Genomic DNA, 17,216 nt, shown 5'->3' with positions numbered 1-17,216 from the left:
GGTCGCAGGCAGTCTCCCTCGGTTCCGGGTCGCAGGCAGTCTCCCTCGGTTCTGGGTCGCAGGCAGTCTCCCTCGGTTCTGGGTCGCAGGCAGTCTCCCTCGGTTCCGGGTCGCAGGCAGTCTCCCTCGGTTCCAGGTCGCAGGCAGTCTCTCTCGGTTCCGGACTAGACACTGTTGCCGGATACCCTGGACTGCACACTGGTGCCGGATTCCCTGGACTGCACACTGGTGCCGGATTCCCTGGACTGCACACTGGTGCCGGATACCCTGGACTGCACACTGGTGCCGGATACCCTGGACTGCACACTGGTGCCGGATACCCTGGACTGCACACTGGTGCCGGATACCCTGGACTGCACACTGGTGCCGGATACTCTGGACTGCACACTGGTGCCGGATACTCTGGACTGCACACTGGTGCCGGGCTCTTGAGGCTGGGCTGACGCACTGGAAGCCTGATGCGTGGTACTGGTACTGGATGTGCCAGTCTGGAGATACGCACCTCAGGGCTAGTGCGGGGAGCGGGAACAGGCCGAGTCGGACTGGGCTGGCGCACTGGATGCCTGATGCATGGTGCTGGTACTGGAAGTATCAGCCTGGGAACACGCACCATAGGGCTAGTGCGGGGAGCGGGAACAGGCCGAATAGGACTAGGCTGGCTCATGGGAAGCTTGGTCCAGGTTGCTGGTACTGGTCGTGCCGGACTGGAGGTACCCACCTCCGGGTTAGCATGAGAGGCGGGAACCGGAAAGACTGGGCCATGGAGGCACACAGGTGGCCTTGACCGCACCGCCTGCACAACCCGTCCTGGCTACAGGGCGAACTGGGCTGTGCAGGGGCCTGATGGTTGCCGTACGTAGAGCGGGCTTAGGGTAGCCTGGTCCTAGGAGGCGTACCGGCGACCAGACGCGCTGCGCAGGCATCCTCATCCCAGGCTTGATGCCCACTCTAGCACGGCATCTGCGAGGGGCTGGAATGGCGCGCACCGGACTGTGCGTGCGTATGGGCGAGATAGTGCGCACCTCAGCGAAACACAGCGCTCTCCACCTCATACGCTCCTCCATACTCTCACGGGTAGCTGGCTTATGGCTCTTCCTAGGCCTAGCCAAACTACCCGTGTGCCCCCCCAACATGTTTTATTGGGGGTGCCTCTCCGGCTGCCTCGCCAGACGTGTCCCCCGGTAGCGTTCCTGGTCCACCCCGGCCTTCTTCCACGGGCCCTCTCCGGCCAGAATCTGTTCCCAAGTCCATCTCTCAGTATAGTCCATATATTCCTCGTGCTGCTCCTTTCTCCGCTGCTTGGTCCTGTTGTGGTGGGTAGTTCTGTCACAAACCTCTTCGTCAGAAGATATGTTGCAATTGCTGTCGGACAAAGTGGACCAATATGCAGCGGATTGCGTGCTCATCATCATTTATTTTAAATGTGACCACGAGGAAAAAACAATAAACAAAACTCACGACAGGAACAGTGTAGCAAGCTAAACAAAAGCAGTGCTAACATACAACTACCCACAAGTGACAAACGAAACACACACCTACTTATAGGACTCACAATCAGAGGCAACTAGAAACACCTGCCTCTAATTGAGTCCAGCAACCAAACCTGCACATAGAAAACTTAATCTAGAACCTACTCATACTAAAACATAAACCACAAAACCCTGGAACACATAAATAACACACCCCTCTAAGCTATACACAAAAAAAACCACCATACAAAACAAACATACCTCTGCCACGCCCTGACCAAATAATACAAATAATCCTCTATACTGGTCATGATGTGACACATATGCTTCACATCCACAACCATATGCTCCACATCCACAACCATATGCAACCGGAGGGCTGCCGAGAGGAAATGGAGCAGGTCACCCGCGGAGTGGTGGAGGACGATCCCGGGGAAGAGGCCGTGGCAGAAGAAATTCAAAAACGTTAATCTGCTATACCTACAATCAACCTGGACACACTTCCCCTTTATGTCTACAGAAAGGCTGCTTTGTACATGGCCAAACTGGTCATTTTAAGAGAGAATTCCCAAACGCTCAACGCAACCCAGAACCAGAAGATCGTGGACCCTGGCTGAATGCCCCTCCACACACAGCGACGCACAACCCAGGGTTCTGACGAGATGAAGGAGAAGAGGAAGTTGAGACAAAGTCAGAAGATAGTGCTGATCTTGTGCCACAGTTAGTGAAACTGCTCTTCTCTCCTCATCAGTCGTCCATGGTGCAAGTTCAGATAGAAGGTATGTGTATTGAATTTCTTTGCGATACGGGGGCAAACATATTGGTTATTAATGCGAAATCATACCCAGACCCACCTCTGTCTGAGCTACTGTCATTTCGGTTGGGGCATCAGAAGTGCCCATGACTAACCACTTAACTAAACCACTCATGGTGAAGTTGGTAGACCTGACTTTAGCGCACACTTTCCTGGCCTCTCCACATTGTCCTAAAATTTCTTTGCCAGAGACCTACTATGCATATTTGGGATTGAGGTTCACTGTGATACTAGTGGAGTAAACATTTCTACTCCTCCGAGTTGTCAACAATTGGTACATGTCCATTTTGATTCTTTAGACTGGTTATACTCTGACAACTTAGTTGATGGGGAGATGACCAAAGATATTGCGAATTTGGATAAACATTGGTGGGTAACTGTGAGCAAGCGAAAGAACCCGATGATTTGCATTGTGTCGCATATTATTCAAAACACTGCCGAGATGAGGGGTTTGAAATAGACTGGGGTATTGAAAAGGTGTCTAAATCAGAATGGCCATGTGTTAGGTAATCCGTAAAGTATTTGGGTAACGATGTCACTTCTGAAGGGAGAAAATTGGGTACTGAGAGGGTGGAGGCTATATTGGCAGTACCTAAACCTCTTACCAAACAACACATGGTGTTATTACTGGGGATGGCTGCCTATTGCAGAGCCTGGCTGCCTGACTATGCTGAAATAGTCATTCCCCTACAAGCTTGTATTTATGGTCACCAAATGACAGCACAGGATCCTGATATTTGGAATGAGAATGCCGAATCAGCTATGGTTGCTCGATGCAAAGGTTGACTGTTTAACCATATCTGGGTTTGCCAGACCATTCACAACTTTTCATTTGATGTCTGGTGTTCTTACGCAAGAACATGGAGCTCAGCAAACACCAGTAGGATAGGGCTTCCAATCAGAGACAACGAAAGACACCTGCCCCCCGAAGGTGCAGACCCCGACTGCACTCCACACCAAAACCCACAAAAAACAACCCTCAACATAAAGGGAGGGAAGGGAGGGTGGCCACCGTCAATGACGGCTCCTGTGCTACACCCAGACCTTCCGCCAATCCTCCAGCTATGTAGGTGGCTCAGGCTCCGGACGTAGCCCCCGTTCTGCCCGCAGATCCCTCTGCTTCTGGAACCCTGACCTGTGGATCATTACCAGAGGCTCTGCGCTGCCGACCACCGATGAAGGCTCTGGGTTGCAGACCACCGCTGACGGCTCTGGGCTGCAGACGACCGCTGAAGGCTCTGAGTTGCAGACCACCGCTGCAGGCTCTGGGCTGCAGACCACCGTTGAAGGCTCCGGACTGGGAGGGGTCGCCAGAGTCTCCAGACTGGGGAGCGGTCGCCGGAAGCTCCGGGTTGAGGAGCGTCGCCGGAGGTTCCGGGCTGAGGAGCGGAGGGCGCACTGGGGGATGAGTGCGCGGAGCCGGCACCGGACGTACTGGGCCATGGAGGCTTACTGGAGGACTGGTGCTTGCGGCTAGCACAACCCGTCCTGGCTCGATGCTGATGCTAGACTGGCTAGGGCGGAGCGTCGGCACAGGACGAACTGGGCTGTGCGGGGGAATGCGGGGTATCGTGCATGGAGCAGACATAGGATATACTGGACCATGGATTCTCACTGGAGGTCTGACGCTTACCGCTAGCACAACCCGTCCTGGCTCGATGCTGACTCCAGCCCGGCAAGGGCGAAGCGCTGGCACAGGACGAACTGGGCTGTGCTGGGGAATGCATGGTACCGTGCGTGGAGGAGGCGTAGGATATACTGGGCTATGGATTTTCACTGGAGGTCTGACGCTTACAACTTGCATAACCGGTCCTGGCTCGATGCTGGCCTTAGCCCGGCAAGGGCGAAGCGCTGGCACAGGACGAACTGGGCTGTGATGGAGAATGTGGTGTATCGTGTGTGTGGAGCAGGCGTAGGATATATTGGGCCGAGGAGCCGCACTGGAGGCCAGATACGTTGAGCCAGCGCACTTTTACCTGGCTGCCGGCTAACTGTCGCACGACAACGTTGAGGAGCCTGTATTGACCGCACCGGGTTGTCAGTGCGTTTGGGCGACATAGTGTGCCTTACTCCATACTGCATAGCCCTTCCCTCTGTGCGTCTGCTCCGCCGTGCCCTTTCCGCCAGTCCCTCTCTCCGGAATCTAGCGTCGTAATCCGCTCTTGATTCCCCGACTGGCTCTGGTTTACTCCAGGGCTCCCCCCTGACCTAGCAAAACTCCCCTTATGCCCCGGCTGCCTCTTCACCTCCTCGATTGGAGGATACAATGCCGTGTGATAACAAAACAGGGTCCATGATTGTACCGTTAGACAGTCAGTGTCAGTCTCTTACAGCTTGGCCTCTTCCCTCTTAGCTTTTTCCAGTTCCTCCTTGGTCCTCCTTGGTCCATGGTCCCTTTCCATCAAGGATCTCCTCCCACGTCCATGACTCCAGGTACCTCCTCTCACGCTGCTTGGTCCTTTTATGGTGGGTCGTTCTGTCACAGGGGTCGTGGAATGGAGACCAAGACGCAGCGTGGATAGTGTTTATTCTTAATTCTTTAATGAAAACACTGCAACAGCAAAACCAAAAAAACGACCAACAAAAGTCCCGTCAGGTACTTACAACTAAAACGGAAAACAACTACCCACAAACCCCAAAGGAAAACAGGCTGCCTAAGTATGGCTTCCAATCAGAGACAACGAAAGACACCTGCCTCTGATTGACAACCATACCCGGCCAAACATGGAAAAACAACACATAGAAATAGAAAACTAGAACACTCCCACATAGAAACAGAAAACCAAAAAACCCACACAAAACAACCCCCTGCCATGCCCTGACCATTTTACGTTGGCAAATTACCTCTTTACCTGGTCAGGACGTGACAATAGGCTACAATGAATGATATCGGAATTTAACCTGTTGGGGCTAGGGGGCAGTATTGACACGGCTGGATAAAAAACATACCCGATTTAATCTGGTTACCACTCCTACCCAGTAACTAGAATATGCAAATACTTATTACATATGGATAGAAAACACCCAAAAATTTCTAAAACTGTTTGAATGGTGTCTGTGAGTATAACAGAACTCAAATGGCAGGTCAAAACCTGAGAGATTCCTTTACAGGAAGTGGCCTGTCTGACCATTTCTTGAACTTCTTTTCCATCTCTATCATTTACTAAGGATCTCTGCTCTAACGTGACACTTCCCACGTCGTCCATAGGCGCTCAGAGCCCGGGAAAAAACAGAATGTCGTCATTCCAGCCCCAGGCTGAAACACATTATCGCCTTTCTCAAGTGGCCGATCAAGGGACACTGAGCTTATGCGCGTGACCCCGACCGCCCCCGCCTTTGGGATTTTTTCCTCTGTTTGCCGAAAAGGAGATTCCCTGTCGGAATATTATCGCTTTTCTACGAGAAAAGTGTCGTAAAAATTGATTTTAAACAGCGGTTGACATGCTTCGAAGTACGGTAATGGAATATTTAGAATTTTATTGTCACGAATTGCGCCATGCGCGCGACACTTCTTTACTATTTCGGATAGTGTCTGGAACGCACGAACAAAACGCCGCTATTCGGATATAACGATGGATTATTTTGGACCAAACCAACATTTGTTATTGAAGTAGAAGTCCTGGGTGTGCATTCTGACGAAGACAACAAAAGGTAATGAAACTTTTATAATAGTAAATATGATTATGGTGAGTGCTAAACTTGCCGGGTGTCTAAATAGCGAGCCCGTGATGCCTGGGCTATGTACTTAGAATATTGCAAAATGTGCTTTCACCAAAAAGCTATTTTAAAATCGGACATATCGAGTGCATAGAGGAGGTCTGTATCTATAATTCTTAAAATAATTGTTATGCTTTTTGTGAACGTTTATCGTGAGTAATTTAGTAAAATGTTAGCGAATTCCCCGGAAGTTTGCAGGGGGTATGCTAGTTCTGAAGGTCACATGCTAATGTAAAAAGCTGATGCGTCTTTCGGTTGGCGCGCTTCTCGGTCAAATAAATGATCAATATTTCAATATTTTATTTGGACGGGTAACGAGGGGCGGTAGGGCGGGCTATGCCCCCTAAAACACCGCATATAACCCCGGCCCTGATACAAATCTGTCAATTTAAACTAAAGATATATGTTTTGCATTGGATAAATCTCAATCCACACACACGCCAATGTCGCACTTCTGCATCTGCAGTGAAAAGTGGCAAAGCGAGAGCGGTGTTTGTCAGATCATGAGACATCCCGAAAATCGGTCTTCTCACAATAATATGAGTCTCTCACAAACTGATGGTTTTCTAATTTTTTTTGCTCTACGACCCCCATAATCGTCTTGGGACTCCTCTGAAGTCAGTAGAGCCGATCTGTCAGTTTATGTCTGTAGCGTCCGAACAGTTTGGGGTACACACTAATAATACCCATTTGGGGAATGGCGGGTCTCTCACAAACACGTTTTCTACAGGACGCCCATAAGCCTTACAATACTAATTTGAAGGTCCCTGGTACCAGTTAAAACATTTGATGGAAGTATAATGGAGATAGTTTAGTGGCAAAAACAAGGAGTTAAATTCATGTACAAATTATCAAATAAAAATAGTTTCCTGATCCTTCTTATATCTCTCAGATATACGACAGACTCTTCAGAAGAAACGTTCTTTTTGAGATTTTATTTGACAGTCTGTTCCATGTAGTGAACCTGTTATTCAATGTGTTTGCATGGACTAATAGCAGAAAGGCCAAATTAAATGTTTCATCTAATATTTTCAAGGGGTCTAACGTAACAAAATGTGGAAAAAGTCAAGGGGTCTGAATACTTTCTAGAATGCACTGTATATTCTGAACCAAAGTGACTGAAGTTACTTCAAGATGAATATTTGATGTAGTGAACTTAAACATTTGGAGTCCCTTCCACTTAAATTATTAACCTAAATTGCACATTTTTGTCAAGTTTCAGTAGGTCTGACTACTAATGTTCAGTTGTTGTGACTTAAAGTTTGACATTGCTTTATGTACTTGACAATTTGTCATTTGAACCCACCTTAGCAGTCATTGTTGAGAACAGTACTCATTCCTCTTTCAGTAACTGAAGGTAAAGCTGTAACCAGTCATTGTTGAGTACAGTGCTCATTCCTCTATCAGTAACTGGAGGTAGAGCTGTAAACAGTCATTGTTGAGAACAGTACTCATTCCTCTATCAGTAACTGGAGGTAGAGCTGTAACCAGTCATTGTTGAGCACAGTGCTCATTCCTCTATCAGTAACTGAAGGTAAAGCTGTAACCAGTCATTGTTGAGCACAGTGCTCATTCCTCTATGAGTAACAGAAGGTAGAGCTGTAACCAGTCATTGTTGAGCACAGTACTCATTCCCCTACAGCACAGTGGTTCAGTAAGCTGTAGGTATTACAGGGTGCTGCATTAGGTGCTGCATTAGTCTCTGTCATTAAATTTGGTTTATCACCCAGTAGCCTTTGTCAATGTTAAGACGTATTGTTTATTTTGTAGCCTTGCATGTAGGTTGTACACAAAGATGTCGCTCTCTCTCAATTCAATTCCAAAGAGCTTTATTGGCAAGGAAAACAGGTTTACATTGCCTAATAAACAGTGAAATAAAAAATCTAAATCAACTGTGAACATTACACTCACAAAAGTTTCAAAGGAATAGAGACATTTCAAATGTCATATTATGGCTGTGTACCGTGTTATAACAAAGTACAAAAGGGAAAATAAATAAACATAAATATGGGTTGTATTTACATTGGTGTTTGTTCTTCACTGGTTGCCCTTTTCTTGCGGCAACAGGTCGCAAATCTTGCTGCTGTGATGGCACATTATGATATTTCACCCAGTAGATATGGGAGTTTATGGGAGCTTACTAATTCCTGATAATGGATACATTTAGTGAAAATGAATTTAAAATAAACGCCAAATGAATCACAAAATAGCAAAGTTGGGTCGGAGCTCACACTGTGTGTGTGTTCTTACCTGAATGTTGAGCAACAACACCATCTCTTGGACTGGGTTTGAAGGCTCTTACATTGCCATATAATTGGCCATCAATGTCAGTGTTCTTCATTGCATCAGGTTCATCTTCATAGACTCCCTCTGACATCTTAAAACTTATTTGGGGTATGTGGGACACACTCGCCAACAGCCAGTGAAATTGCACAGCGCCAGTATTATATACCATTTTAAAGATAAACTTCTCGTTAACCTGTTGGGGCTAGGGGGCAGTATTTGCACGGCCGGATTAAAAACGTACCCGATTTAAACTGGTTACTACTCTTGCCCAGAAATGAGAATATAATTAGTATATTTAGATAGGAAACACTCTAAAGTTTCAAAAACTGTTTGAATGGTGTATGTGAGTATAACAGAACTCATATGGCAGGCCAAAACTTGAGAAGATTCCATACAGGAAGTGCCCTGTCTGACAATTTGTTTTCCTTCTGTTGCATCTCTATCAAAAATACAGCATCTGTGCTGTAACGTGACACTTTCTAAGGCTCCCATTGGCTCTCTAAAGCCGCCAGAAAGTGGAATGGGGTGTCTGCTGTCTCTGGGCGAAGAACAGCAGGAGAGTTTGTGAGTGGTCAGCCTGGGGACAGTAGGACTGAGATGCGCTTTCACGAGAATTCTTCATTTTTTTCTTTCAGCCTTTGAATGAATACAACGTTGCCCGGTTGGAATATTATCGCTATTTTACGAGCAAAATAGCATAAAAATTGATTTTAAACAGCGTTTGACATGCTTCTAAGTACGGTAATGGAATATTTCGATTTTTTTTGTCATGAAATGCGCTCGCGCGTCACCCTTCGGATAGTGACCTGAACGCACAAACAAAACGGAGCTATTTGAATATAACTATGGATTATTTGGAACCAAAACAACATTTGTTGTTGAAGTAGAAGTCCTGGGAGTGCATTCTGACGAAGAACAGCAAAGGTAATCCCATTTTTCTAATAGTAATTGTGAGTTTAGTGAGTCCCAAACTTGGTGGGTGTCAAAATAGCTAGCCGTGATGGCCGAGCTATGTACTCAGAATATTGCAAAATGTGCTTTCGCCGTAAATCTATTTTAAAATCTGACACGGCGATTGCATAAAGGAGTTCTGTATCTATAATTCTTAAAATAATTTATGTATTTTGTGAACGTTTTTCATGAGTAACTTAGTAAATTCCCTGGAAGTTATCGGTGGGTATGCTAGTTCTGAACATCACATGCTAATGTAAAAAGCAGTTTTTTTTAAATATAAATATGAACTTGATTGAACAAAACATGCATGTATTGTATAACATAATGTCCTAGGAGTGTCATCTGATGAAGATCATCAAAGGTTAGTGCTGCATTTGGCTGTGGTTTTGGTTTTTGTGACATATATGCTTGCTTTGAAAATGGCTGTGTGATTTCTAAGCAAGCATATATTATATGCATATTCTAGTTTCTGGGCAAGAGTAGTAACCAGATTAAATCGGGTATGTTTTTTTATCCGCCCGTGAAAATACTGCCCCCTATCCACAACAGGTTTAAGATACCTCGGCACTAACCTGTGAAAACCCACAAAGGAAATAGTCCTACTCAATAAGTCAAGCACATATTAACACCACTAACAAGTATTGCAACAAAGTCTCACATTCAACAAATGTGTTGTGTGTGGGTATTTTCAAACCATATATCAAAAAAACAAAACTAGCCAGGCCAGTTCCCTTTACTGCATCCCTTACATCTCGATATAGCCCAGAGAGCACGACTCACTTTCACCAGAGGACTAAAAACATGGCATTAGTAGTCTATCCAAAAACCACCAATAACTAATAACATATGTCCATTCAAATTATTAAAAGGCATTCTCTTAATTTCAGTCTACCCAAACCATATTACTCTATATAATAAATAACAACCTCTGTTTCACACTTAAACGTCCATGACTTTGAAAAGAACATGCGATGTGCCAAATAAAATACATCCGTTAAGTCATAAAGGGAAAAAAAGACATCAAGATGGGAGTTAATAGTTCACAATGATAGAGCCTTTTTCTGTCCACAACATCAATCCATTGCTGTTGTAACCGTGTTATCATGCAATAATTAATACCATACTTAGTTATCAACTATGATCATTGTCACAGATCCATCGCAATTTCCCATCCCCTATTATTAATATTCATTAGATTTAGTAACTGTGCCTTCTGATTAGGCTACAGGTAATAAACACTTGCAATTTTTTAACAAGCATAAATTCAGTTCATATTCATATCATTAATATTTGATTCAGTGATTTAAATTCCGACATCATTCATTGTAGCCTATTGTCACATCCTGACCAGGTAAAAAGGTCATTTGCCAACGTAAAATGGTCAGGGCGTGGCAGGGGGTTGTTTTGTGTGGGTTTTTTGGTTTTCTGTTTCTATGTGGGAGTGTTCTAGTTTTCTATTTCTATGTGTTGTTTTTCCATGTTTGGCCGGGTATGGTTTCCAATCAGAGGCAGGTGTCTTTCGTTGTCTCTGATTGGAAGCCATATCCTACTGGTCTTTGCTGAGCTCCATGTTCTTGCGTAAGAACACCAGACATCAAATGAAAAGTTGGGAATGGTCTGGCAAACCCAGATATGGTTAAACAGTCAACCTTTGCTTCGAGCAACCATAGCTGATTCTGCCTTCTCATTCCAAATATCAGGATCTTGTGCTGTCATTTGGTGACCATAAATACAAACTTGTAGGGGAATGACTATTTCAGCATAGTCAGGCAGCCAGGCTCTGCAATAGGCAGCCATCCCCAGTAATAACATGTGTTGTTTGGTAAGAGGTTTAGGTACTGCCAATATAGCCTCCACCCTCTCAGTACCCAATTTTCTCCCTTCAGGAGTGACATCGTTACCCAAATACTTTACGGATTACATAACACATGGCAATTTTGATTTAGACACCTTTTCAATAGCCCAGTCTATTTCAAACCCCTCATCTCGGCAGTGTTTTGAATAATATGCGACACAATGCAAATCATCGGGTTCTTTCACTTGCTCACAGTTACCCACCAATGTTTAGCCAAATTCGCAATATCTTCTGTCATGTCACGTTCCTCGTATTCTCCCTCATCGGAAGATATGTCGAAATCACTCGATGACAATACGCAGCGGGTTGACTGTTCCACATCATATTTATTATAGATGGAAACGACAAAACAAAATAAACACGCAGAGGAGAAGGGTGTCAGTTTCACAGGTGAAACGAAACACAGTGCAAAATACAATTACCCACAAACACACAGACAAACACACCCTACTAATATAGGACTCCCAATCAAAGGCAACTCAACACATCTGCCTTCAATTGAGAGTCCAGCACCCAACCTACACATAGAACACCTAACCTAGAACCTAACCCAACACTCACAACCCCACTATACCATAACCAAACATAACTCTGCCACATCCTGACCAAATATAATACAAAAATACCTAAGTATATGGTCAGGACATGACATTTACCCCCCCCCCCCCCCCCCCCAAAGGTGCATACACTGAATGCACCAAACCAACAGAAAAAAAACCCAACACACAATTAACCCCCTAACTAAAGGGAGGGAAGGGAGGGTGGCTGCCGTCAACGACGGCACAGTGCTACACCCCCCTCCCCAACCCACCTATATTGGAGGTGGCTCCGGTTCTGGCCTACTGTCCAACAGACTTCTTTGGTTCTGGGTCGTAGGCCGACTCCTTCGGTCCCAGGCTGTAAGCAGACTCCTTCGGTTCTGGGTTGTAGGCAGAATCATCACAGTCATAGTTAATCAACTTTACTTTAGAATTGTGACCAGACTCACCCGGTTCTGGGTCACAGGCAGCTCCCCTCAGTCCCGGGTCACAAGCTGTTGTCGGATACTCTGGGCCGCACACCGGTGTCGGATACTCTGGGCCGCACACCGGTGTCGGATACTCTGGGCCGCACACCGGTGTCGGATACTCTGGGCCGCACACCGGTGTCGGATACTCTGGGCCGCACACCGGTGTCGGATCCTCTGGGCCGCACACCGGTGTCGGATCCTCTGGGCCGCACACCGGTGTCGGATCCTCTGGGCCGCACCCCGGTGTCGGATCCTCTGGGCCGCACCCCGGTGTCGGATCCTCTGGGCCGCACCCCGGTGTCGGATCCTCTGGGCCGCACCCCGGTGTCCCTGGCGGCTCCGGCGAGGCGGGCCACTCTGGCGGCTCCGGCGAGGCGGGCCACTCTGGCGGCTCCGGCGAGGCGGGCCACTCTGGCGGCTCCGGCGAGGCGGGCCACTCTGGCGGCTCCGGCGAGGCGGGCCACTCTGGCGGCTCCGGCGAGGCGGGCCACTCTGGCGTGGGATCCTCTGGATGGGGCCCAGTCTCTGTACTCTCGAGGCTGGACTGACGCTCTGGAAACTTGGTGCGTGGAGCTGGTACAGGTCGTGCCAGACTGGAGGCACACACTTCCGGGTCAGCACGAGAGGCGGGAACTGGCAAGACTGGGCCATGGAGACGCACAGGTGGTCTTGATCGCACCGCCTGCACAACCCGTCCTGGCTGGATGGAACTAGTAGCCCTGTACGAGCGGGGTGCTGGTACAGGGCGAACTGGGCTGTGCAGGGGCTCGACAGTTACCGTGCGTAGAGCGGGCGTAGGGTAGCCTGGTCCTAGGAGGCGTACCGGCGGCCAGACGCGCTGCGCAGGCATCCTCCTACCAGGCTGGATGCCCACTCTAGCACGCCATCTGCACGGGGTTGGAATAGCTCGCACGGGACTGTGCAAGCGTATGGGCGAGATCGTGCGCACTTCTGCAAACTTCGGCGCCCTCAACTCCAGACTTCTCTCCATGTAACCACGGGTAGTTGGCTTCTAGCTTTTCCTTGCCCTAGCCAATCTACCCGTGTGCCCCCTCCAAAACATTTCTTGGGGGTGCCTCTCGTGCTCCTCCACCAGCGCGTTCATGGCCTCAAAACGCCTCCTCTCCGCCTTGGCTGCCTCAATCTCCGCCGGAGGGAGACTGTATTCCCCAGCCTGATGCCAGGGTCCGGCCCGGTCCAGATTCTCCTCCCAAGTCCATCTCTCACCATAATCCATATACTCAGTGTGCAGCTCCTTCCCCCGCTGCTTGGTCTTGGTTTGGTGGGTAATCTTGTCACGTTCCTCGTATTCTCCCTCATCGGAAGATATGTCGAAATCACTCGATGACCAGTACGCAGCGGGTTGACTGTTCCACATCATATTTATCATAGATGGAAACGACAAAACAAAATAAACACGCAGAGGAGAAAGGTGACAGTTTCACAGGTGAAACAAAACACAGTGCAAAATACAATTACCCACAAACACACAGACAAACACACCCTACTAATATAGGACTCCCAATCAAAGGCAACTCAACACACCTGCCTTCAATTGAGAGTCCAGCACCCAACCTACACATAGAACACCTAACCTAGAACCTAACCCAACACTCACAACCCCACTATACCATAACCAAACATAACTCTGCCACGTCCTGACCAAATATAATACAAAAATACCTAAGTATATGGTCAGGACGTGACAGGTCATCTCCCCATCAACTAAGTTGTCAGAGTATAACCAGTCTAATGAATCAAAATTGACATGTACCAATTGTTGACAACTCGGAGGAGTAGAAATGTTTACTCCACTAGTATCACAGTGAACCTCAATCCCAAATTTGCATAGTAGGTCTCTGGCCAAGAAATTTCTTGGCCAATGTGGAGAGGCCAGGAAAGTGTGCGCTAAAGTCAGGTCTACCAACTTCACCATGAGTGGTTTAGTTAACCTGTTGGGTCTAGGGGGCAGCATTTGCACGTCTGGATAAAAAAAATGTACCCGATTTAATCTGGTTACTAATCCTACCCAGTAACTAGAATATGCATATACTTATTATATATGGATAGAAAACACTCTAAAGTTTCCAAAACTGTTTGAATGGTGTCTGTGAGTATAACAGAACTCATTTGGCAGGCAAAACCCTGAGACATTTTCTGACAGGAAGTGGATACCTGATGTGTTGTATTGACTTTAAACCTATCCCATTGAAAAACACAGGGGTTTAGGAATATTTTGGCACTTCCTATTGCTTCCACTAGATGTCACCAGCCTTTACAAAGTGTTTTGAGTCTTCTGGAGGGAGATCTGACCGAACAAGAGCCATGGAACGGTGATGTCCCATTAGACACCTGGCGCGCTACTTCATGTTGGGTACCCTCGTTCCAATACGTTATAAAAGACTATGCATTCGTCCACCTTGAATATTATTCATGTTCTGGTTAAAAAAGGCCCTAATGATTTATGCTATACAACGTTTGACATGTTTGAACGAACGGAAATATATTTTTTCCCCTCGTTCATGACGAGAAGTCCGGCTGGCTTACATCATGTGCTAACGAGACGGAGATTTTTGGACATAAATGATGAGCTTTTTTGAACAAAACTACATTCGTTATGGACCTGTGATACCTGGAAGTGACATCTGATGAAGAGAATCAAAGGTAATGGATTATTTACATAGTATTTTCGATTTTAGATCTCCCCAACATGACGTCTAGTCTGTATCGCAACGCGTATTTTTCTGGGCACAGTGCTCAGATTATTGCAAAGTGTGATTTCCCAGTAAGGTTATTTTTAAATCTGGCAAGTTGATTGCGTTCAAAAGATGTAAATCTATAATTCTTTAAATGACAATATAATATTTTACCAATGTTTTCTAATTTTAATTATTTAATTTGTGACGCTGACTTGACTGCCGGTTATTGGAGGGAAACGATTTCCTCAACATCAATGCCATAGTAAAACGCTGTTTTTGTATATAAATATCAACTTGATAGAACTAAAAATGCATGCATTGTCTAACATAATGTCCTAGGAGTGTCATCTGATGGAGATTGTAAAAGGTTAGTGCATCATTTTAGCTGGTTTTATGGTTTTGGTGACCCTGTCTTTGACTTGACAAAACATTACACACAACTCTTGTAAATGTACTGTCCTAACATACTCTAAATTTATGCTTTCGCCGTAAAACCTTTTTGAAATCGTAAAACGTGGTTAGATTAAGGAGATGTTTATCTTTCAAATGGTGTAACATAGTTGTATTTTTGAAAAATTTGAATTTTGACATTTATTTGGATTCAAATTTGCCGCTCTTGAAATGCACCTGCTGTTGATGGAGTGCACCACGGGTGGCACGCTAGCGTCCCACCTAGCCCCGGTCAGTCATGGGCACTACTGATGCCCCAACCGAAATGACAGTATCTCAGACAGATGTGGGTCTGGGTATGATTTCGCATTAATAACCGATATGGTTGCCCCCGTATCGCATAGAAATTCAATACACTTACCTTCTATCTGAACTTGCACCATGGACGACTGATGAGAAGAGCAGTTTCACTATCTTCTGACTTTGTCTCAACTTCCTCTTCTCCTTCATCTCATCAGAACCCTGGGTTGTGCGTCTCTGTGTGTGGAGGGGCATTCAGCCAGGGTCCACGATCTTCTGGGTTGCGTTGTGCGTTTGGGCATTCTCTTTTATAATGACCAGGGTGGCCGTGTACAAAGCAGCCTTTCTGTAGACATAAAGGGGAAGTGTGTCCAGGTTGATTGTAGGTATAGCAGATTAACATTTTTGAATTTCCTCTGCCACGGCCTCTTCCCCGGGATCGTCCTCCACCACTCCGCGGGTGACCTGCTCTTTTTCCTCTTGGCAGCCCTCCGGTTGCATGTGGTTGTGGATGTGGAGCATATGGTTGTGGATGTGAAGCATATGTGTCACGTCCTGACCAGTATAGAGGATTATTTGTATTATTTGGTCAGGGCGTGGCAGAGGTATGTTTGTTTTGTATGGTGTTTTTTTGTGTGTATAGCTTAGAGGGGTGTGTTATTTATGTGTTCCGGGGTTTTGTGGTGTATGAGTAGGTTCTAGATTAAGTTTTCCATGTGCAGGTTTGGTTGCTGGACTCAATTGGAGGCAGGTGTTTCTAGTTGCCTCTGATTGGGAGTCCTATAAGTAGGTGTGTGTTTTGTTTGTCACTTGTGGGTAGTTGTATGTTAGCACTGCTTTTGTTTAGCCTGCTACAGTGTTCCTGTCGTGAGTTTTGTTTGTTGTTTTTTTTCCTCGTGGTCACATTTAAAATAAATGATGAGCACGCTATCCGCTGCATATTGGTCCACTTTGTCCGACAGCGATTTCAACATATCTTCTGACGAAGAGGTTTGTGACAATATGGTTGTGGATTTGTGGATTTCCCTTGGTAGACAACCAGCTGATCTGTAGTTTGGTGTCTTTCTTTGTCTTCTACTTTTCTTCTATATCTGAGAATTGTCTTTCATGTTTCATGTGTTCCCAGACCTCATCTGGCTCTTTGTACTCTCATCCCACACAGTTCATACACCCAGCTCTGTGCACTTCCCATTTTCTAAATAACCCCCAGTTCACTCCTGGCTTTCCCCTTTTCTTTAGTCTTTCAAATTCCTCAGGTCTCCGTTGGATTTCTTCATGCGTAATGTCCCTCCTAGTGGAAAACCACCTTCCTTGTGCTACAGTGGAATCTCACTCATTGCCCACTCTCCCAATAGTCTCGTCATGGATCGGTTCGGTCAGGTGTCCTCAGGAACCATTGGTTTTCCTTTTTTTGTTTTCCATTTCTCTCCGTAAAATACAGAAAAAGAATATTGATCAGTATAAAGGATACTTCTTTACAGTTTAACAAGTTACAGTACAAACAAGCAATCATTTTACATATGCTTACAAATGGAGAAAAAACTAATCTTATGCCTGATCTATATAATAATAATCCCGAGCTCCTTTTCCCCCAAATGGGAAAGAACTCCAAAGTATATCTTCTCCCAAATGTACTTCTCACACTTTTCCAGGATATGTCTGAGTAGTTTAACAGCCCCGTTTACACCACGATGCTGTCACAATCTTCCAAACCACTACTTTC

The sequence above is a fragment of the Salmo salar genome, chromosome 08 (assembly GCF_965601325.2).
Source record: "Salmo salar chromosome 08, fSalSal1, whole genome shotgun sequence".
NCBI lineage: Eukaryota > Metazoa > Chordata > Actinopteri > Salmoniformes > Salmonidae > Salmo > Salmo salar.
Note: the sequence above shows the minus strand (reverse complement) of the source record.